This window comes from Cupressus sempervirens, chromosome 4 (assembly GCF_028749045.1).
Source record: "Cupressus sempervirens isolate cs-2001-9-10 chromosome 4, ASM2874904v1, whole genome shotgun sequence".
Taxonomy (NCBI): domain Eukaryota; kingdom Viridiplantae; phylum Streptophyta; class Pinopsida; order Cupressales; family Cupressaceae; genus Cupressus; species Cupressus sempervirens.
Genome location: NC_143121.1, coordinates 26,471,515 through 26,496,311, shown reverse-complemented (window position 1 = coordinate 26,496,311; position 24,797 = coordinate 26,471,515).

Here is a 24,797-nt window from a genome sequence, read left to right as displayed (position 1 = left end):
ATATTGCAAATATAGCAAACCATAAGCAAAAGGTGGGTGGGGGGTGGGTTGGAAGAGAGATAAGGTAGGGGACAACACTAAAAAGACAAGAATCTAATTTGATAAAAAGAATTTAAAAAACTAAAAGAACAAGTAGAACAAAAGAGCTGAAAAATAAGAAAATAAATCCAAGAAAAGTATAAATATATCTACAAATATCTCAAAATATATGAAAAAGAAGAAGAATATCACACACACACACACACACACACACACACACACACACACACACACAAGAATACCAAAAGAACTAATTAGTAAAAAATAAAAAGAATATAATCTAGAAAAATATACAAAATATTTATGCATGCATATACACTTGTAAACGTATATGTATATACTTACATATCATATATATTTGAATGTATAGATATGTAAGTGGATATACACACACATGTGTGTGTATATATATGTACATTATATATATGTGAGTGAGAGTGTGTGATGATACTATAGACATACACATGAGGGAAGCATATATAGACAAGTAAAAATAAATAAATAAATAAATAAATAAATAAATAAATAAATAAATAAATAAATACACACACACACAATGCTATGTGGGAATATATAACTACAATATAATAGGATGAAACAAGGAAAAAGTGTAAAATAAGGCATAGAAAAGATGAGAGAGCATAACAATAGAAGAAAATAGAATTAAAAAAATTGAAAATACTAGGAGTGTAAGAACAAGGAATAAGAAGCAAATAAGAGAAGAGAAAGAAACAACATAAAAGAATAAAAAAGGAAAATAAGAGAGAATAAAATGAATATTTATAACTATATATATGTGTGTGTGTGTGTGTGTGTGTGTGTGTGTGTGTGTGTGTGTTTGTGTGTGTATACACATTTCTCATTAATTGTTTACTCTCATCTTCACATTTAAATCATGCTCATCTCATGCAATTGCTAACAAATTTTCTTAGGGTTCGTGTTGAAGGAACCATTGTTTAGCATATTCAATCAAAAGAAGATGGATGTTTCTCTTCCAACAAGATGATCACTTTTCCTATCCTAGCATATTTATGGTATCATTTTCTATTTGTTCAAGTTTACTTTTAAGAAATTAAAATTAGTTATGTATAGATAATTTGATGTTTTGATTGGTGAATTGTTTTCTTAGGCTTAAGACTTTATGGAGTTTTAGTAATCATTTTTATGATTGATCTAGATTCTTAGTTTGTAATATTTTAATGCTTGCTTTGATTTCTTTGCTACCAAATTCCAATTTACAACATCTAATATATTTTATAGAAGGAAAATTTTAGTTTCTCTTTAATTATTTACAAATCAAAATTGATATTAGACACAATTTTTTAGCCTATATGTTAACATTTACTAGATCTTAGTATTTAGATCCCTAGTTTGTAATATATTAGTGCTCACTTTGATTTCTTTTCCACTAGATTTCAATTTATAACATCCTATGTATTTTATGTAAGGAAAATTTTTAATTTAATTTTTGTTATGTACAAATTAGATTTGATATTAAATACATTTATGCTAAAATATCTTCTTTTAGACATCAGTTTCTATTTGTTCAAGTCCATGTCTAGGAAACTAAAATTAGTCATGTATAGCTAATTTGATGTTTTTGATTGGTTAGTCATTTTCATTTTCTTAGGCTTAAGATTTTGTAGAGTTTTAGTAATCATTTTTAGAATTGATCTATTTTTTAAAGATTCCTAGTTATTTGAGTGCTTGGTTTGATTTATTTGCCACTAGTTCTCAATTTACAACATCCAATGTATTAAATTTAAGGATAATTTTTATTTCTTTTTAGTTATCTAAAAATCATATTTGATATTAGACATATTTTTTAGCCTATATGTTAGCATTTAGTAGAATGTTCTTAGCCTTAGGAAGAAATAAAACCAAGATACTATGTATAATCTATTCCCATCCCTAAAAGAAAGATGAGAAAATACATATGAAGTGTGTAGAATCTAAAATATGCTTAAGTGTCTCCATATTGATGCTAAAAGATACCTCCTTCCAATAGGGCATACTACTTTATACTCAAGAAGATGAAGATCTAGAAAATCTTAGAAATCGATGTAGAAAAAATCCAAATATAAATACATCCACTCTAAAGACAAAAATATGTCCAAATACTACTCAAAAGCATTCACAATCATTCCAAAGTACGAGGAATGATCTTGGAGAGAGTGAATATAAGTGTTAGAGTGTTCCCCACAACATCCGAAGAAGAAAAATCTCCATCAAAGAGAGTATGAATTCAATCAATAATGTTTCCTAAATATAAAAAGAGAGACTTAATGAAAAAAAATTGAATTGACCTATCAAGTAGCCATCTTGGAAAGACATTGTGGGTCTCACTATACTGAATCATAAGATGGCCAAAATAATAGTAACACAAACATCATCACTTGCAACATTAGATGAATGGCACAATATATCGATCGACATATCTTGAAATAACTCCAAGATTCAAATGATAATAATGAAACTCCTCAAAAGTGTCCATTCTAGATGCCTTTATATATATATATATAATCCAAAGGAGGGATGTGTAGACTTTAGATTGTTGATTAACCTCATTAACCACAATAATACATTTCTCATGAAAATATTTTGATTTATGATAAAATATGGTGTAAAGTCAACATTCTTCCTCACTCCATCATAACCAATTTCACATATAGATAAGATATGAGTTGACAATGAAGGCACATGAAGGACATTACAAAGTGATCTATCATCCATGTCAAGGGTCCTTTCTAAAAACACACATATCTATGTTGCTAGTGTTAGGATGTGCGGTGATTAACCAAACTCAAATAGAGATAACATGTTATGTAGTGAAGAGCTATATGATGTGAGGGTTTATAATTGAGCATCCACCCAATTGAACTCACGCCAACAACTTCAACAAGATAAAGAAGAAGATGAACCTTTTCATTTTATGGGAGGAAAAATAATTTGATTCTTCTTAAGAAAATTCTCCATCTTATCAATTTATTTTGAATAATATTAATGCTCATCATGTTCAATTTCTAAAATGTACACAAATTTGATTTTATTCTTTATGTAGCTTGTTCTTTTCATTTTTCTTTTCTTGATTTTAGGTTTCCTTTCTTTTATTTTGTGCACTTGACACCATTAACAATGATTTAGGATACTTGATTACATTGTTAACTTTCTTCCTCCTCCATTAGAATATTGGCAAAATCATCAAACATAGGATCAACAAAATATTCTCCCATGAAAAGATGACGTGCATGAAAGAAACAAAAACATTAAATACTCAGGACCAAAATTTGAGAACACATTAAGTACCAATTTTAATTCTCCTTGGTCATGTTGTAATATTTTAACCATTTTTTAGTTGCTTCATTTGGAGATTTATTCAATTTTTTTTTGATCAAGATTCATCAAATTATTGTCAATCTAATGTTCCCTAGTCTTATTAGTTTTACCATATAATTTCTCAAGATTCTCCCATGCCTCCTTAGATGTATTCTATGATTCAATGTGAATTGTCAAATCAAAAGGGACTAATGAACATGAGAATTCAAGTGTTTTCTCATGATATATCCTCTACCTTTTAAATCCATTTGGAAAAGTAGGTTGAGAAGTTATTTCCTTTTGATAGAGAATATAACCCTTTCTCATTAGATAATTGTTGCCAGAAAAATCTGCACCCAACCTAAGGAACTACTTCCTAGGCAATCTTGTGTAACATGGAAACAACCTCCAAGTGTGGGACTTGCACTCAGAGACTAAATCTCTGGAGAAGGCTGACTTCCTTACTATCAAGGTGCACCTAAACTACTTCTTGAGAGGAAAAGGGAGAAGGAATGCATAAATTAAAATGTAGAAAGGGAAAGGGGGTGATGCACTGAGATAGAAATAGTGGTTATAAGTTTGCCTATAGATGCACTACACATCAATGAAAGCCAATAATACACTAGTCTTGGCTCTATTCTATCTCCAAGTAACCACATGCAAGTTTGGAATTGGTTGAAGTGCTGAATGGAAAGGAACGTCACTATATAGCACTTGTTAACAGACTTAACACAACATATGAATCAAGAAAATGGAAAGTAAACATTCACTACAAGAAAAATACATGCACTAGTATACAAAATGGAAAGAAAAGGTAAGGAATAGAGATTTAATTAATGGAAGGAAAAGTTGCAGAGCATAATGCTACTAAAAAATACAAATAGAGAAGAACCTAGAAAAAGTATCTACAACTTGACTTTATAGATTAGGCATAATGCAGATCTAAAATTAAAGTTCAAACCCCACAAGATGGATTCAAGTTGCAGAGAGCAACAATAAATGAATATTAGAACTAAATTTGATCATGAAAATACAATCAACTATAATAAAGTGATAGGAAGGGCAAAACAATTGCACCCAGCCATAAGAAATCAAATCCCATGGGATTTGATCATTACAATCATTAATGAGGCATGGAGATTCATAAATATCATGCAAATAAGGCCAAAGAATACCATTTAACATTAAATAATAGTCCTTGTAACGTGCCATGGATGCAACAAATAAATCCACACTATTGTAAAAAAATATGGGATGTGATAACACGCTAGTTAACCCACCTCAAAAATATAGAGTTGACCTACATGGAATATAATTGATTTTCCCCCAATAAGATGAGCCATCAATGTATATCTTATTTTAAATATGGATGTCCAAGATGCTACAAAAATCCCCCCAATAGATGAATAAAACACAACCGTAGATCCAAGATCTTCCTTTATAACCACAAACGACTAAGATGGACTCAAAAGACCCACAAGATGCTTTTAGATCCAACGATCATCATATCTTCACAAGAGAAAAGGGAAGCAATGCAAAAATATGAGAACCATCTGATTGAAAGTAGCCCAACATAAGAAGGATCTGTTACATGGCATGAATCTATTGGTCAACACATTTCTTCAATGTTTAGTTGAAGAGGTAGCAACGATTTGATGATTTGGTGGAAGCAAGAAAAGTCATTCTCCAAAATAGAAAAAATGGCTAATGCAAAATGTTAACCCCAATAGAAAATGCATGTTGACTTGCAACTCAACACATGAAGGAAAAACATGTCAACCCAATCAATGAACAAACTGAACTAGCTTGGCACATGAAGGAACCCAACCAACTCAGCTCATGAAGAGATTGAGTTAATATGAGATGTTGACCCAACCAAAAAGCATGTTAACCCACATTAAAGAATCCAACCCATTGAAGATCTCTTAGACCAATTACCAATGATGGACTAAATGGGAGGTAAAAATGGCCAACATGCTTGGTGACTCAGAGGGGATGCTTGCCTACTAAGCATAGACTAGTGGCCTTAAGCAATCCATTTGGCATAGAGTCACCAGCAATAATTGACATGTTATCCCACTTGTAACTTCACATAATTCTACAACCAAAAAAAAAAACTCCAAGGAGCTTTGGAAATCTCAAAACAACTCTAGAAAAAGGAGCATATGTGCTTGTGCACTTCTTGGAAAGTAGAAAATTCCCAACTCTACTATGTAAAAGTATTTACAACACAAAAAATCAAACAAATCCATTGTCTAGTTTGTTGGAATAGCTACCCTTCCTCACAAGCTGATTTCTTGTTTTATACATAAGGGCAACCAATTGAATCAAAAAGTATGACAAGCATATTGCTGCATGGAATACCTTCTTCCCTGACATAGGCTAGAGAATGAATAACTAGGGCCAAGGGCTCACCCAACTATCCAAACCACCCTGTAAGAATTAACACAACATAAGAAAACACAAGGAACAACAACCAAAGGAGGAAGAAGAGAGAAATACTTTATTGATTCATCAAAATATCTTCATACATGCCTAGCTGTAAGGTCTTCTGGGTTATGGCGAATTACAAATACATTCACATTCAAAGATCCAAATGCAAATTCACACTTTCAGTTCTGCTCTCTCCAAAACTTCTTTGAAACTTCTTCTCTTCAAAAGTTCTCTGAAAATTGCCTAATTCTAAGCCTGAACATTCTATATATACTTGCCAAAATAGCTTATAGATAATTCTAGAATCATTACATAAGAGGAAGGCCGACCCAACAATGGTCTGGACTCATCCCAAGAAAAGATCTTAACATAAATGTCACGAATGAAATAAATCTCGCAAGTCAGCTCACAAAATCATGTCCAAATATTGACACTAGGCATACACTGGGTAACTCGACACATGAAGAAACACTTGGCATGCATTGAGTAACTCGGCACATGAAGAAACAATCGACATACACTGGGTAACTCGGCACATGAAGAAACACTTGACATACACTGAGTAACTTGGCACATGAAAAATCACTCGGCATACACTGGGTAACTTAACACATGAAGGAATGCTATAATAACTCAGCACATGAAGAGTGCTATAGTAACTCAACACATGAAGAGTGCTACAGTAACTCAGCACCAACTAAGTAACTTGACACCAACTGTAGAATGAACAAAAATGAGTAGGATAACAAGGCAACCCAGGATGTTCCTACATCAGACAATTGAGGTTGAAAAAAATGATTCTCCTAAATCATTGAGATGTCCCAACTTGAGCTGAATCCAACTCAAATTGAGAAATCCACGAACCATCTTCAATAGGTCTATTCTTCCACTTCATCAAATATTCATAGTAATCTTTTCCTCTTGTACTCTTGCCAACTCTCTGATCCAATATATATTCAACTTCCTCAATCTATTTCTTAGGATAATCATCTGGTATAACAACTTCATCCTCTGACTCATGATACTTATACAAATCAGCAATATTAAATATAGGAGATATATCCATGTCATTAGGTAACTCAACTTCATAAGCATTACCACTATCAAACTTCTTTGGGATCTTACAAGGTCCAAATTTCTTCATCTTAAGCTTGCTATATGTTCCAACTGGGAATCTTCCTTTCTTTAGATGAACCATCACCTCATCACCAACTTGAAAATTATGGTCTCTTCTAGACTGATCAACATTCTCTTTATACTTCTGATTGCTTTGTTCCAACCTTAACTTCACTTCCTTCTGCAAAGACTCCATAAAATCAGCAAGTTCTTCTCCTGCAGTGCTTTTCTTTTCTTCACCAGCAACATCTCTCAAATTTGATATACCTCTAGGATGCATTCCAATAACAATCTCAAAAGGTGTCTTCCCTGTACTCCTATTCATAGAATTATTATATGCAAATTTAGCTTGTGCCAATACCATCTCCCAATTACTTAGCTTATTCCCAACTAAACATCTTAGCAAATTTCCCAAGCTTCTATTCAAAACCTCTGTCTGTCCATCTGTTTGCGGATGGAATGTAGAACTAAATTTCAATCCAATACCCATATTCTTCCACAAAGTCTTCCAAAAATAACCAAAAAACTTACTATCTCTATCTGAAATAATACTTCTTGGTAATCCATGCAATCTCATAATCTCTTTAAAGAAAAGTTCAGCAACATGCTCAGGATCTAATGTCTTCTTACATGGTATAAAATGAGCCATCTTAGAAATTTTTTTGACTACAAAAAATATAGAATCATACCCCTTCACTGTTTTAGGCAATCCAAGAACAAAATCCATACTAAAGTTAGTCCAAGGTTTCTTAGGAACAGTAATAGGTGTATACAAGCCAATATTTTGACTCACTCCCTTTGCAACTTGACAAACTCCACAACTCTTTACAAATTTTTGAACATCCTTATACATTTGTGGCAAATAATACAACTCTTTCAACAAACTCAATGTCTTATCAATTCCAAAACGTCTAGCTAATTCACCACTATGCTTTTCCTTAATCAAATTCAACCTCATAGGACTTCTAGGAATACACAACTAAATAGCTTTGAAAATCATACCTTCTTGAATGAAATACTCATCATACTTACTTATGTGATTTGTCATATTTGGTGCTTTTCACTCTCTCCATGCCTCTGAAAAATTAGGATCAACATCATATAACTCTTTCATCTCATCAAAACCAAGAACTTCAACCTTCATTTCAATCAACAAAGAACATCTTCTACTCAATGCATCATCAACTTTGTTAGTAACTCCACTCTTGTGCTTGATCACAAATGTAAAACTCTGCAAATAGTCAACCCACTTCATATGTCTTTGATTCAATTTATGTTGACTTCCCAAGTATTGTAAAGCTTTATGATCAATATACAACACAAACTCTTTAGGCATCAAATAATGTCTCCACTTCTTCAATGCTTGAAAAATAGCATAAAACTCTTGATCATACACAAAATATTTCCTTTTAGCATCATTCAACTTTTCACTAAAGAAAGAAATTGGCTTACCTTCTTGACTTAATACAACTCCTATTGCATTACCACTTGCATCACATTCAACTTGAAATACTTTGTTGAAATCAGGTAAAGCCAATATAGGTAATTCAACAACCTTTTGTTTCAAAGTCTCAAAACTCTTATCAGCTCCATATGTCCACTTGAATTACTTGTTATCCCCCCTCATTGTTTCAGTCATAGCATTACAAACAACACTGAAATTCTTTATAAACTTTCTGTAAAAACTAGCCAAACCATGAAATGATCTTACCTCACTCACATTCTCATGTGTAGGCCATTCCAAAATTGCTTTAACCTTCTCAGGATCCATCCTCAATCCATCATCTAAAATCAAAAATCCTAAATACACAATCTCCTCTTGCATAAAAGAACACTTTTTTAGATTAATCAACAACTTTTCCTCTTTCAACCTCTGCAATACTTGTCTAATATGCTCAAGATATTCTTCCTTAGCCTTGCTGAATATCAGGATATCATCCAAATAAATAATCACAAACTTACCCAAGAATATTTTTAGAACTTCATTCATCAACCTCATGAAAGTACTGGGTGCATTAGTCAAACCAAAAGGCACAACCAACCATTCATACAAACCATCTTTTGTCTTGAAAGTAGTCTTCCATTCATCACCTTCTCTGATTCTAATCTGATGATAGCCACTCTTCAAATCAATCCTGGTAAAATACTTTGCTCCACTCAAAAAATCCATTATGTCATCCATCCTTTGCATAGGAAACCTATATTTCATTGTTATCTTGTTAATGGCTCTGGAATTAGTACACATTCTCCATTCTCCTTTCTTTTTAGGTGCTAATACAATAGGTACAACACATGGGCTCAAGCTTTCTCTGATCAAACCTTTCTGCAACAATTCATGCACTTGTCTCTTAAGTTCTTCATTTTTTGTAGGTTTCAATCTATATGGTGCTTTGTTTGGCAAAGTAGCTCCAAGAATCAGAACCATACAATGACTTATACTTCTTATTGGAGGTAAACCATCAGGAATATCATCATCAATAATTTCTTTATACTCATTCAACAACTCTGCAATTTCTTCTAGCACTTGATCAATACTACCATCTGTCATTTGGTCACCACTGACTAGCACTTGGTTAACACTATTTTCTTGCACTCGATCTCCATTGAGAAAATTCAGTTTTCTTAGAATTGTAGCAAAATAGACTTGATTCTTTTTCATCTCCTTTTTAAATTGTTTTCCATTAACCATGCAAATTTTTATAGCAGTACAATTAACCTCATCTGGACTTTCGATCAAAGGCAACAATGTTTGTTTCTTCGCATTTACCCAAAGAGTATTTTGATTCAATCTTCCATCATGTACAACATATCTATCATATTGCGAAGGTCTACCCAACAAAATATGACAACAATCCATGGGCATAATATCACACAAAACTTCATCAAAGTAATGTCCAATTTTGAACTTCACAAGGCATTGCTCACTTACCAATATCTTATGCTCATCTTTGATCCATGAAACATGATAAGGTTTGGGATGTTTCAGGCTCTACAACTGCAACTTTGTAACTAGCTGTTCTGATGCCAGATTTGTAGAACTTCCACTGTCAATGATCACAACATTTTCCACCCATCTTACATATTGTCTTGAAAAGGCTTCTCCTTAAAACAGGTTCCTCATCACCTCCCTTATTACATAAGGTTATTCTCACCATCAAATTTTCTCTAGCCTCAAGTCCACTTGGTGAACTCTCAATGTCTTCTTGAATCATAACATTTATATTATTCTACCCACCTTCAGAAGATCTACATTCAAAGGATCTATGCCCTTCTTTGCCACATCTAAAATAACTACCATGAAATCCACCTCTAGAATAAGAATTACCTCTTCCTCGGTAAGAATTAGTGCCTCCTTGGTAAGAATTACCACTTTTCCATTTAGTCTTTCCTTTTTCATCATTCTTCCATTCAGATTTGCCTTTATCTTGCATAGAACTGTCAAATCTACCACTTTCTCCATAAGATCTACCTCTTCCTCTCTGGAATCTACCACCTCTACCTCTCTGTCTTTGTTTATGTTTCTTTTTCAAGATCTCCTCACCTTTCAAGTCATATTGATATGCTTCTTCTACACTTTCCAACTTCACAAAACTTATTTCATCTTGTATTCTAGATCTCAATCCATTAATGTGCCTTGCAATTTTCTCAACATCATCATCCATATGTCCAAATCTGATGTCTAGTCTATAGAATTCCTCAGTATACTCTTTCACAGTCATGTCTTTTTGTTTCAAATTTTGCATCTTTCTCAACAAGCTAACCTGGTAATCAATAGGAAGAAATTTGTTCTTTACCTTGTTCACCATCTTTGGCAATGTGTTGATATTCTCCTTTCCTCTCCTTTGTCTATCAGTTTGCAAGTTCTCCCACCATAGTGATGCATGACCTTTCAACCTAGTGACTGCAATCTTCACCTTTCTATTATCAGGAGTGTTTTCATAATCAAAGAACTTCTCCATATTAGAGATCCAATCCAACACAACATTGGTGTCCAATTTTCCATCATAAGAAATAACTTCTACAACTGGTTTTGAATTCACTCTAGACAATACTCTCAACAATCTTTCCTCATCTTGGTCTTCTTTAGGTTCTTGATTAGGGTTTGGTGCTGCTGCTTCATCATCACTTACATCATCAAGATTTGCTCCTCTCTTCTGGGCTATCTCCACATCATCTAATTTGGCTATAATTTGTCTCAATTCATCCAATATAGTATTATCAACATTATTTGCTCTACCACAAACCATCTTTACAAATCAGGTTCCTGCAAGATCGTAACCCTCTACAAGTTATAGGTCAAATCTGCAAATCTGCCACCCTACAACCAAATCCAAATTAGATTTCTACATGATCCAATCTCCACAAGGATGAACCTCAAGCTCTGATACGAACTAACATAGGCTAGAGAACAAATAACTAGGGCCAAGGGATCACCCAACTATCCAAACCACCTTGCAAGAGTTAACACAATGAAAGCAAACACAAGGAATAGCAACCAAAGGAGAAAGAAGAGAGAAATAATTTATTGATTCATCAAAATATCTTCGTACATGCCTAGCTATAAGGCCTTCTGGGTTATGACCAATTACAAATACATTCACATTCAAAGATCCAACTACAAATTCACACTTTCAATTTTGCTCTCTGATTTGCTCTCTACAAAACTTCTCTGAAACTTTTTCTCTTCAAAACTTCTCTGAAAATTGCCTAATTCTAAGATTGAAAATTCTATTTATACTTTCCAAAATGGCTTACAGATCATTCTAGAATCATTACATAAGAGGAAGTCTAACCCAACAATAGTCTAGACTCATCCCAAGAAAAGATCTTGACATAAATGTCACGAATGAAATAAATCCCACAAGTTAGCTCACAAAATCACATCCAAATACTGACACTCGACATACACTAGGTAACTCAACACATGAAGAAACACTCAACATGCATTGAGTAACTCAACACATGAAGAAACACTTGGCATACACTGGGTAACTCAGCACATGAAGAAACACTCGACATACATTGAGTAACTCGGCACATGAAGAATCACTTGGCATACATTGGGTAACTTGAAAAATGAAGGAATGCTATAATAACTCGACACATGAAGAGTGCTACAGTAACTTGGCACATGAAGAGTGCTATAATAACTTGACACCAACTGTAGAATGAAAAAAAATGAGTAGGATAACAAGGCAACCCAGGATGCTCTTGCATCACTCCCAATGCTGAAAACAAAGAAGCTTTCCAATACTAGGGCATTTCCTTGTGGATAAAGACATACTTTCTCCTCTTTGTGATCTTCTTCCTCATGCTCTAGAATTATCATGACCAAGGCAACTTGTTATTTTTTTTAGAGCTAAATGCCAAATAGGGCATCCTCTTGATGGCTTAGGGTCTCAAAAATTAGTGTTGAGCATGTTGTGCTCTACAATGGTAGCTTCCAACTAGTTTGGAAGTGGCTCCTCTTCTTGTAAAGAAAAAATATCCACATCTTCTTCATTATGTTCATGAGCCATCTCCTTGGGAGCTACTAGTATGGTGTGACTCTCTTCTTGTTGCTGCTAAACAACATGCTCCTCATGTATCAGAGATGATGATTCAACATCTATGGAAGATAAGATAGCATCAAACTCATCCAAAAGATCATCCTCATCATCAATCTCCTCTATTATAGCTGCAATAAAATGCATAGTTTGAGGGGAAACCTCATACATGTCAGCATGTTCTTCCTCAAGGATAGAGCTATCCTTGGGGTCCTCTTCTCCATCCACCAAATCATGGAGGACTGTCTACTATAGAATATGGTTCTCTTCTTTCTCAACTTGCAATAGATCCTCATCCTCTTTCAAAGGCTCAAAAGCCATGACTTGTTCCTCAAAAGAAGGAACAACCTTTTCTTCTTTTTCTTCCTCAAAAAAGAAGGAAAGCTCTTTAGATAAGAGGATTGGATCCTCTTCCTTCTTCTCAATTACTACATCCTTTGCGTCCTTAGCAAGTTGTAACTCCTCCCATGGTAGCTTTGTGGGCTTGTTTTCACTCTCTCCACACTCCTTATTTGGGCCATCAGGAGTCCACCCTCAAAGAGTGAAATGGTGATAGGTGTGGAAGGCTCATAGCCAAGCCAATTTTCTTGCATAGGGAGTGGAGAATTTGTGGCATATTTTGGAGAAGGGACTACCTCTACTTCCTTTGTTTGAAAATGAGCTAACTGGAGTCTCATTTCCTCCTCTCTTGCTACAACAACTTGCATAGCAAGTCTTTCCTCAAAATGTCTTTGTCTCTCCCTATCTTCCTCTTCTTGTATTTGGAGATAGGTCTAGTATGCCATCTCCTCCTATTTTCTCTCTATCTCTTGCTACCTTGCAATCTCATCAAGTTGTTTATCTCAGGCCAACAATTGCTCATTCCTCTCTTGAAGCTTTAAATCCATCTGCTTGCTCTACTCCATTATTTTCACTTGGAGTTCCAACAACTTCTCACCCATCTTAGTTATTATAGCTTCAATGGTCTTCATATCATTATTTGGAGATGTTGGATTTAATGGGGTAGGGGTAGGAGAGGAGTAATAATTCTAAGCATACTGGCTATAACCAACTTGGGGCTGAGGTTGAAAATGGCAATATGAGGGCTGAGGAATAAAATTTTCATGATATTGGGGGAATAGTAGTCATTTCTATGAAATGGGTCCATGGTTAGAGCTTTATAAAAGCTGCAATTTCATAGAATTTTTTTGAAAATCATAAAAAGATTAAAGTTGATCTTTACATAGTAGTACTATTTCTATTTGAAACTAGTAGATGTGCACTAGAATAACCATGGTTTTTGATTGAATGCATTTAAAGGCTGATTTTACTAAGAATAGCACCCAAATTCTCAATGCATAATATTGGATTGGCTTCTAGCAAACTTGTGTAGCTGAAAATGATTGTTCCACTGTTGACACAAAAGTCTACACCTAGGCTAAGGAACTACTTCTCAAGTGACCTTATGTAACATGGAAACAACCTCCAAGTGTGGGCTTGCACTTTGAGGTTGAATCTGTGAAGAAGGCCAACTTCCTTACTATCAGGGTGCACCTAAATTACTTTTTGAGAGGAAAAGGCAGAAAGAATGCATAAATTAAAATGCATAAAAGGAAAGGGGGGTGATGCAACAAGATAGAAATAGTGGCTACAACTCTACTTATAGATGCAATAGACATCAATGAAAGCCCAAAATACACTTTTCTTGGCTCTATTCTATCTCCAAGAAACCACATGCAAGTTTGGAACTAGTTGAAGTGCTGAAAGGAAAGGAACTTCACTATACAACAACTACTAACAGACTTAAAACAACATATGAATCAAGAAAATGGAAAATAAACATTCACTATAAGGCAAATACATGCACTAATAAATAAAATGTCAAGAAAAGGTAAGGAACAAAGATTTCATTAATGGAAGGCAAAAGTTGTAGAGCCTAATGCTACTAAAAAATAAAAATGAAGAAGAACCTAGGAAAAGTATTTACAACTTGCCTTTATAAATTAGGCATAACTTAGATCTAAACTTGAAGTTCAAACCCGACAAGATGATGTCAAGTTGTAGAGAGCAAAAATAAATGAATAATAGAACTAAATCTAATCATGAAAATACAATCTATTGTAATGAAGTGACAAGAAGGGCATAACAAATGCACCCAACCGTAATAAATCAAATCCCATGAGACTTGATCATTATAATCATTAATGAGGCATGGAGATGCATAAATATCATGAAAATAAGGCCAAAGGATGTCATTCAACATTAAAGAACAATCCTTGTAATGTGCCATGGCTGCAACAAATAAATTCACACTACTGTCAAAAAATGCAAGATGGGATAACACACAAGTTAACCCACCGCAAAAATATAGAGTTGACCCATGTGGAAAAAAAAAGATTTGCCCCTAATAAGATGAGCCATCGATGTATATCTTCTTTTAAATATGGACGACTAAGATGCTACAAAAATCACTTCAATAGATGAATAAAACACAACCGTAGATCCAAGCTCTTCCTTCACAACCACAGATGACTGAGATGGACTCAAAATACCTACAAGATGCTTCTAGATGCAACAACCATTGTATCATCACAAGAGAAAAGGGAAGAAATGTGAAAATATGAGAACCATCTAATTAAAAGTAGCCCAACACAAGAAGAATTTGTCACGTGGCATGAATCTATTGGTCAACACATTTCTTGAATGTTTGATTGAAGAGGTAGCAATGATTTTACAATTTTGCAGAAGCAAGAAAAGTCATTCTCCAAAATGTTAAAAATGGTTAATGCAAAATGTTTAATTTTAGTAGAAAACACATGTTAACCTGCAACTAGACACATGAAGGAAAAACAAGCCAACTTGATCAATGAACAAACTAAACTAGCTCAACATGTGAAGGTACCGAGCCAACTCGACTCATGAAGAGACTGAGTTAACACAAGATGTTAACCCAACCAAAAAGCTTGTTAACCTACATAAAAGAATGTAGCCCATTGAAGATATCTTAGATCAGTTATCAGTGACTAACTGAATGGGGGGCAAAAATGGCCAACATTAATTCCATACTTATTTTCTCCATGATGCATAATTATATAGAATTAAGAGTTCAATTAAAGATTTTCCTATTAGGTTAAAACAAAAAAAAATTGCAATCAACCACCATGATATTAGACACCCAAATTACTTGATAAAGATTATCTCTATGAATAATATGATAGGAAACTTCACTTCTACTAGTTTTGACTCCTAAATGCCAAAAATAAAATCTATAGTTGACTTTAGTGCTTACAAATATAGAACTTGACCACAAGCAAAAGTATAATTTTTACACAAAATGAGATCAATTTGATCACACAATTGTAAGTTACAAGTAAGATAATGCATTTTACTGAAAAGATACCCAAAAATATTGCCTTAGGAGCAAATATAGAGCATCGAAAGTTTCCAAAATGAGAAATTATCAAAAATGCCTATAAAAATCTATAATTTATGAGATAACTGGCATCCTAAATAGAAAATTGATTATAACATTATGATCAATAGGAAATTCTACCCCAAATAAAAAGAATGTTGAAAACGGAAGTCTAGATGACTAAGTTACGAGTCTTCAAAGTTGAGTTTCAAAATTAGAAAACTCAACTGTTGAAGGGAGGTCAAATTTTAAAAAGGGATTACTAACATTGGCTTGCAAGAACCTTATGTCAACATGCATAAGAGACAAATTATACCCTGTGGTAGATGGTAAATTATTTGTGTGTGCTTGAAATATAATATTTAGTTTCAATATTTAAACATCTGTTGAGTGGGGCCATTAGGATGAAATGATGGTAGATTGTGCTACATGGAAATGTGACAGTGAATTGAAGGCCACCACATGGTTCCTATGCAAGCTCTTGTACCATTAGTAAATCTTTCTTGTGTAGGATTAAGAAGAACTTTTGTTTTCAATAGATCAAATTTTGAATTCTTACTTTGTTGAATTCTTTTTTGCCAATAATGATATTTTCCCTCACTATAACTTGGTTGTATGGCTAGCATCAGCCTTTGCATGCTTGTAATAAGAGAAGAAGGGTTAAGAAATTTCTCAAAGGTTCCATGTGTAGACACCTAAATCTAATTGCATTATTAATGTAATCTTATTTATTTATCTTCTAGGATATTATTAATTAAGTATTTAATATTTAATTAATTAATCATCATCCCCTAGTTAATTAATTAATTAAATTAGCTATAGTCCAATTGTTATAATCAAATGACAACCAAAAGTCCAATTATCAATTAAATCCCTATTCTTCTATTAAATTAAATAAATGCACTACATCTTTTTAATTAAATTCCATGTCCACTTTTATTAAATAAATCATTAAATAAATCAATCCACAACCCCTAACTATTCCTAAATCCCTATCAATATATAAATCCAACCCATTTACCCATGCTAGCCTCACTTAACTAACTAATTAACCCACCTCATTAATGCTAGCACACTTGCATCTCTCTAACATGCCACTTGCATCCTAATTCCCTCCTATGCTAACCTTAATCGATTCCCTAAACATGTGCACAACTTTAATTGAGGGTTAAGAAATCATAAACCAAACCAAAGTCAATCTTCCATCCCATCCCCCTTACATTCCTATCCAAAGAACTTTAAGGCTCTTACAAGGCATTGAAGGCTCTTTAAGGCCTCTTACATCCCTCTTCCACACTCCTCCCTTATAACTCCCTTCGACCAACCATTTTGACCCTCCTCTCTCATTCAATACCCTTTGTTGAACCCTTCAATCATCCCCTTACTTAACCATAATCTATCATTCAAAGCTTGAGCATATTTGAGCACACATCCAACCATCATTTGGACATATCTAAGAATCAAGGTTGCACTTGGGGAGCTCACCATACTTGGTTTGAATTATCCTTGTATTCTCCTTCATCCTTTCATGCATTGTTATAATTTTAGTTTTTGATTGTTAAATTTATGTTAATGTTCTTTGCAACTAAATCTAATAGCATAAGTTTTGACATGTTTGATGGGACCCCGCATTCGAGTCATTCTCAATCATTTTATGGTTGTTTTTACTAACCAAATAAAAATGATGTATTATGTTTATGGTTATGATTGTTAGGTATTTAACCTTGTTTATAGGTTTACAATTGCCAATTCAAACAATGCGTTCCTAACCACCTCATCCATTTTCGCACAAAAAAAATCTCAAAAAATTATTTTTCTCGATCCTGTAGCCATGAGTTTGAGGTAAACTATCAGTGGGAGTACAAACCTACAAGATTAGGATCACTTTTATATTTTATCCTCTCTATCACATGGCCATTTCCCTTGTCTATATACTGTTCTTTCATTCCTACCTTCAATATGTCCATAGGATTGCGAGTATGTGCTTGTAGGTTCACCTGTACTTCTTACAAGATCACTCTGTCTTAAAGAACAACCCACAATAACTATAACATATTTTCCTTTCCTCAAACTTGTGATTATATTCTCCTATGGGAATGCTCATTATTCCTATGGGATCACGGTGTGGTGAGTTCTCTCTGTAAGTATCTCTTCTGCTACCCACTTTTTATCTTTTTCTTCACTAGTTTCGGGAAACATTCTCACCAGTTGACTATATTCTCCCATGGTGGGATGACATGTTGACTTTGATGGGTTCACCAATATTTTTAATTTGGTTATGTTGTAAGAATCCTTGCAGATGGAATAGTGTGTAGGTTTGGGTTTAATTTTTTCTTTAAACTCTATTTAAATAATTTACTTACATGTTTAACCATGGAATAAAATCACATCTCAAATTTGGCTTAACAATCTACCCAAATTCAATTTTGAATTCTTAAAGGAAATCAACAAATTTTTTTTCCAATGGAATGAATGATTAAGCAACAAAACACAACCTTGAATTCCAAAGACCAACGAACCATTGTTATAACTCACAATTTGGGTATAAAACAATTTAACTCAATCTCGAATGCTTGAAAATCAATAAACATTGCAAATTGACACACTTCAAACTTTGGGGCTTAAATTTTTTTAATCCAATCTTGAATGTTCTAAAGGAAAACCACTCTTATTCTCTTCTTTTCAAAAATAGTTCATGCATGATTTCTTATGTTGACAATCACTGTCAAGTTGGAATGAATCTTTCATACTAATCACAAGTGTTTTCAAAGTCATAGATAGGAAAAATAAATAAAAGATTCAAAATTAGAATGAACAAAGTGTCTTGTGTATCTTAAGATTGTGTCTTTTAGCACATCTATGGGTTATCTTTTATTTATTTTAAAATAGAGCCATTTAATTATGTGATGCATGTACTAAAAGTTGTTAGCAAGATTATTTACAACAACCTAGGAGTGCTTCTAGGGAGTTCATCATCGCTTGGGAAGTGTGTCCCTTGGATAGAAGCTCAAACTAGTAAAATCCTCTGGCTAGTATATAAATGAGAAGAAAGGTAAAAAATTTTCTCCATTGGGAAAGTTTGGGCGGTGCATTTTTGGTGGTGGCCTGAGGTGGGAAAACATTCCCACAATTTTATCATGGTCAAAATAGATTCTTAAGTGAATCACACACATAACAACCATTTGGCTGACTCCACATATCTAATTACAAACCAAATTAGTAGCAACCCTTTTATCCTTGGTGTCTTACCCATGGTGCAAGAGAATATAAGGCTTCTCTAAAGTTACATGACATATGTGTTTTCCCTGGTCGAGACATAAGGCTACTTGGACTTCATCCCCAAGAGTCATTATTCTTGTAGAAGGGAAATTTCTATTTGTCATACCTTGAAGGATCATTGACACGTAAGTTTGTTGATCAACTCTTGTATCAACTCACCTCTTCGATTATAGGGAAATATCACACTAGATCCAGAAAACATCAAGATGGGATCCTCCTAGCAGGCCTAATGAGTAGCACATTGAAACCAAATTTATCTTAGGGACAAAAGTGTGCTTGTATTGTCATATTTGTGAAAAAAAATTGTAAAACATATGCGTTGGTTACTATCAAATCCTTTTGCTAAAGAGATCGCTTGTTTGCCTCTCTCAAAGTTGCTTTGTCCTTTGAGAGCTTGTTACTCACAATACATCATATCCCTTATCAAAAGAGTCTTATCCATATTATTTCAAAATGGTTGTTAGCAAGATTATTCAAAACAAACCTAAGTATAACTTGTTTTACTTCACCTCTTACTTTTTAAACTAAAACCATTATATCAACCTTCGATAAAAACCATTTCTTATCTACTTAGATCCATTTATTATCTAAGAGATTTACATTGTCCAACCTAAGTAAAAGGTATACTTAGCATAGTCACTTCCTTTACCCATAGTTGAGATAAACCCAGTGGACACCTCATGTTAGACCAACCAAAACCCAAGTTTAAAAAGGTAAAACTTCAACAACCAACAGTCTATAGAGAGATAGAAGCAGAATGCAAGAAATATAGACCCAATCCAAGAATTGATAAACTATATCAAATTGAGAAATAAGGTATTGAGGTTTCTCTACAAACTAAATGGGACCATAAAATTTAAAACTTAACCTTAATATGTGGGGTCAATCAAAGCCTCATCAACTACACTAGCTTTACCCACTTTGATTAGGTTCTTCTTTTTCCTCACACACTTTACATTTATCACATCATAGATTTATCCTGTAGGGTGATCAATAGGTTTTTATCCTCCTTAGGAATTTTATAGATTCATTATCCTTAGATCATGATTTAGAAATCCATGCCCATCCAAATCAAAATCATAGATCAAAGTCCTTGGTCGTCTCCATCATACTTGAGCATTTGGTGTCACTATGTTGAGAGTTGTCTATCCTACATTCTACATCTATCACACTATCATGGTTATCCATTTAACTAATATTTTTCTAGGGTAATCCATCTTTATCATTTGTGTCCCTCTTCACCTAGAGCTAAAGGTTGGGTTCCACACTTGATCATTATTTTTCTTCTAAAAGATCACAAGTCTGTCCTAGAGTTGACATCACCATCACAACTTGTGCTTACACATAGGGAAAACATTTCATTTTTACTTTGACATCACATCACTCATCTTTTAGCCTCCTAGGTATCATATCATTACAAATAATATCCTCCCAGTACATCTATCATACATCTCTACATCTTAGAAAAATCTTACATCATGGTTGTCATATCTTTATAAAGTTTAGCAAAAAAAACATCCACCCACATATACTTGCATCCATTATCATACCATCATACATCTCATCATGAGGAGAATTATCATTTCATGCTAGCTACAACACATTTTGGCAAAAACAAAAGGAAGAAGAAAGACATGGATCCTATTATTAGTACTGGCTCGACTAGCACATAATCAAACCCAATGGTGTCTATAGCCACACATGACCCACCATGATAAAATCTAGATGATTTGGGTATGTCACTCAATATAGATGCCTTTAAGAATCAACTAGGTCACACAACCATTGTTGATGCTATCATAGATAGAAATAGACAAACTATCAAGGCAAGCTTTTTGAGAGATAATGTCAGTGCCTTTAGCTTTGGATGACCACCATCATTAGATATATCATATCCCACTCATCCCTTAGTTAGAAAACTACCACCACCCATTGGTCCATCTCGTCCTAAGGACCCCTTTTTCATACTAGGAAGAGGACATCAACTGGTATAATCAAAACTCATGGATCCTAATATACCACCAACCTAACTCAGTGCTCCCATCCCACAAAGTAACCAACCCACCATAACAAAATCATTAGTCCACACAACATCCCAACATATCACTAATACACCATCTGTATCTATAAACACCTCCACCATCACTAATCCAATTCCATAATCTACTTCATTCCCAATTAGCAGTACTACACCTTCCCTTCCTCAAGTTACCACTTCCACCTCATATGTATCCACTAGCGCTACAACCAATCCCATCCAGCAGAACATCCACTTAGCACCTTTGTACACCACATGGATGCCTCCATCAGGGTGTAAAATTCCACCTTTTATCCCATCTAATATCAATATCAACCCATTTTCTCCCAGTCAAAACACCACCACCAAATTTCCACTAGGTCTTTGGATTTTTTCACAGTTACAAGGATCAACTAAAAATCTTTTCACTAGCAATCCATTCATGCCCAATTTCTAACCACCACCACCATCCCTAGTCAACCCCACACCTACCATCATGAATTATTTTTCCATGCCACATCTAGGAAGTAACCAAACTCTGCCACACCAGTTAGTGCCAACAATAGGAACATTTCCTTAAACCAACTATTTGGCTTCATACAACTCCCAATTGCCACCTCAAGCAAGAACACAATCCAAATGTGTAGTCCCACTATATCCACCACCACCACCCTTCCAAAAAATCCCATTGCAGTCATTGCATATACAAACTCCATATAGAATCCTCCAACTAGACAATAGTTTCACATCTATCCTCCACCCCAACAACCACCCTACCTATTAGGAACCTTGGAAAGAAAGAAATATAACCATTTCCACATAACCCATAATAGATTTGAAATAAATATGCAATTGAAATCCACATGCAAGAGAATAGACAACATACCCACAAAAATTGTAACACAAGATATACCCTAGGAAACCCTCATAGAGGGAAAAAGCCAGCCTCTAAAAGCATCCATTACCATGTATTATTCAACAAAAAATACCATTGCAATACAACCATGGAAGCCTTCAAAGCCATAGCCATAGCCAAGAAATCCATGTGAACAATAATGAATCCACACATCCCATGCCATGCTTCCAACCTTCACAAATGCTCCCTTGGCTAACTTGTCAAGCCTTGTCCTACTCGACTCTTTCCTTTCTCACTCACTCAACAACTACCCTTGTGGCTGCTTATATAGTAGAAAGTCACACAAAACCACTAAGTGGTATTACATAAACCATGTGTTACCTAACCCATTGACTCCACATTTAATATTGGAAATTTAAATCTTTTCTCTAATATTAAATAATTACATGAAATATTATCACAATGTTACAATAAAACTCATCAAGTATATCCCATGATAATCTTTACATGTTGCACATACATCTAGGTGGAACATTACATAATAAAATAAAATAATACAATATTATGCAATGTATGCAACACCAATTATCTCAACACTACCAAAACCATATTTAGCAAGCACAAAAATATGTCCAACCACCATTCAACAACCCATAAATCCCATCCCATCATTAGTAGAATTAATATTCGACCCACCATAGTATACAAGCCAAAGCCATTCATATTCACTTGCAACATTTGATACATACCCTCTCCTGGGGGCACTGGGATTGGGGACACCAACAATAACACATGTTAACCTCAAGTGGGAAGAGATGAAAAGTACCCTAAAAGAACTCAAGGATGGAACAAAATCCAAGACCTTCAATTTTGAAAATTACTATCCATATCCATTTGACAAGACTATAACATTGATGCCTTTTCCTAAACACTTTGAAATCCCCAAATTTGATAAATTTAAGGGGAAAGGAGATCCAATCATGCATGTCTAAGAGTTTTATATGCACTACCAAGAAGTGGCATACAATGACATATTTCTCATGCATATTTTTCCTAAAATTCTAGGAGGCTCTACTCTTGAATGGTTCTGTTGCATAACCTAGGGCATGTTTAATACCTTTGTTGATCTTTTAGAAGCTGTTGTGGTCCAATATGCTCACCTAGTTGAAACTGATTTATCTATAGTAGATTTAGTCCCCATCGAATGAAAGGGAGGGAAAAGCCTCATTGATTACATACAAAAATGGCAAAATCTGACAACTCAGATCTCATGTGCTGTACTTGAATGCCACCTTGTCAAGATGTTCATTAACAATGCACACCCTAGCCTTGTGCACCACATAGTTATGAATAACTTATAAACATACAAAGACATCAAAGAAAATGGCATGGGCCTTGAGCAAGGACTCATTAATATGGAGTCATCAAAATTTACAAAGAAAACACTCAAGACTGAGGGCAATACAATGACAAACCACGGTACTAAAGCAAAAATATGAATACTGTCATAGATGGGCCCACTAACACCTGAAATATCCAAGTGGTTGGTACAACATCTATCACATCAAAAACTCCTTATCAACCAACACATCAACAAAAATAGTAATCATACCCACAAAAAACCTTCTATCAAAAAATCTAGCAACAACTTCTACCACAATAATATCAACCCACCACTCAAACACCTAGTCACCAAACACAGACAGATCAAACCAATGCTATCACTATTATAGTTGGAAAAAAACCATAGGTCCAAAGACAACCTTGAGTATACTCCCCTTTGGGAGAATTGTTCAATTTTATTTTTGAAAAATTGGCTAAAGACAATCTTAACTACCACCCACAAACATAACCAATAGATCAAAGTTAACCTAATGCAACATGGTATAGAGAATGAGTTTTTCAAATTTCATCATGTCAAAGTACACACCATCCTCAAATGGATGCAACTCAAGGATTATGTAAAAGATCTCACTAACCAAAAATAGATCATAGTAGGACCACAAACCTCTCCAAACATAGGATTATTGATCTATCAAAATGCATTTCCAACACATAACATTAAAAATATAGATGTGCAAAGATACCAAGAACACCAACCGAACTAACAATACCCGAACCAAGCAAGGTAAAAAAACTAGCAGATCACATGATTATACTTTTGTATACCTAGACTATGGTAGCTTGATTTGCTACATATCCAAATTGAAACCTCGTGTTAATGTAACCAATATCAAAGTCCCTGATAATCAATGTGTAGCCACTACATAAAGAACTCGACTCAACATCACTGAGCCATCTGTGTCTACCCTGCCATGATTGCATTACAATATTCTTGAACACCTTGGGAGCATGCCAACTCAAATCTCTATCCTCGATCTCCTACATACTAGTCCACTTTACAAAGAAATCGTTGATAGTTCCCTTCTTGAATATTGCATCTCTACTAATATCAATGCCACCGAATTTTAAAACTTGGTAGGCCATCTCTCTACATCATGCACATTATCCTTCAAATCTTCTGATATCCTAGCTATTGAGCTAGATCACATCCTTCCACTCTATATAGTTGTAATAGTTTATGACTTTATGTCAAGAGGATCATGGTAGAAAATAGATTGGCATTAAACATATGTACATTGAAGTTCATAAAACAAGTAGGGTACACTAAGGTAGGCATAATAAATGAAGTCATTACTATCAAGGCCCATGAAAACTTGGACCAAACCACTAAGGAACCATATACTCAAGAAATTTTTTTCCATGTAGTTAATCTTAACCTACCCTTCAACATCCTCCTTGGTT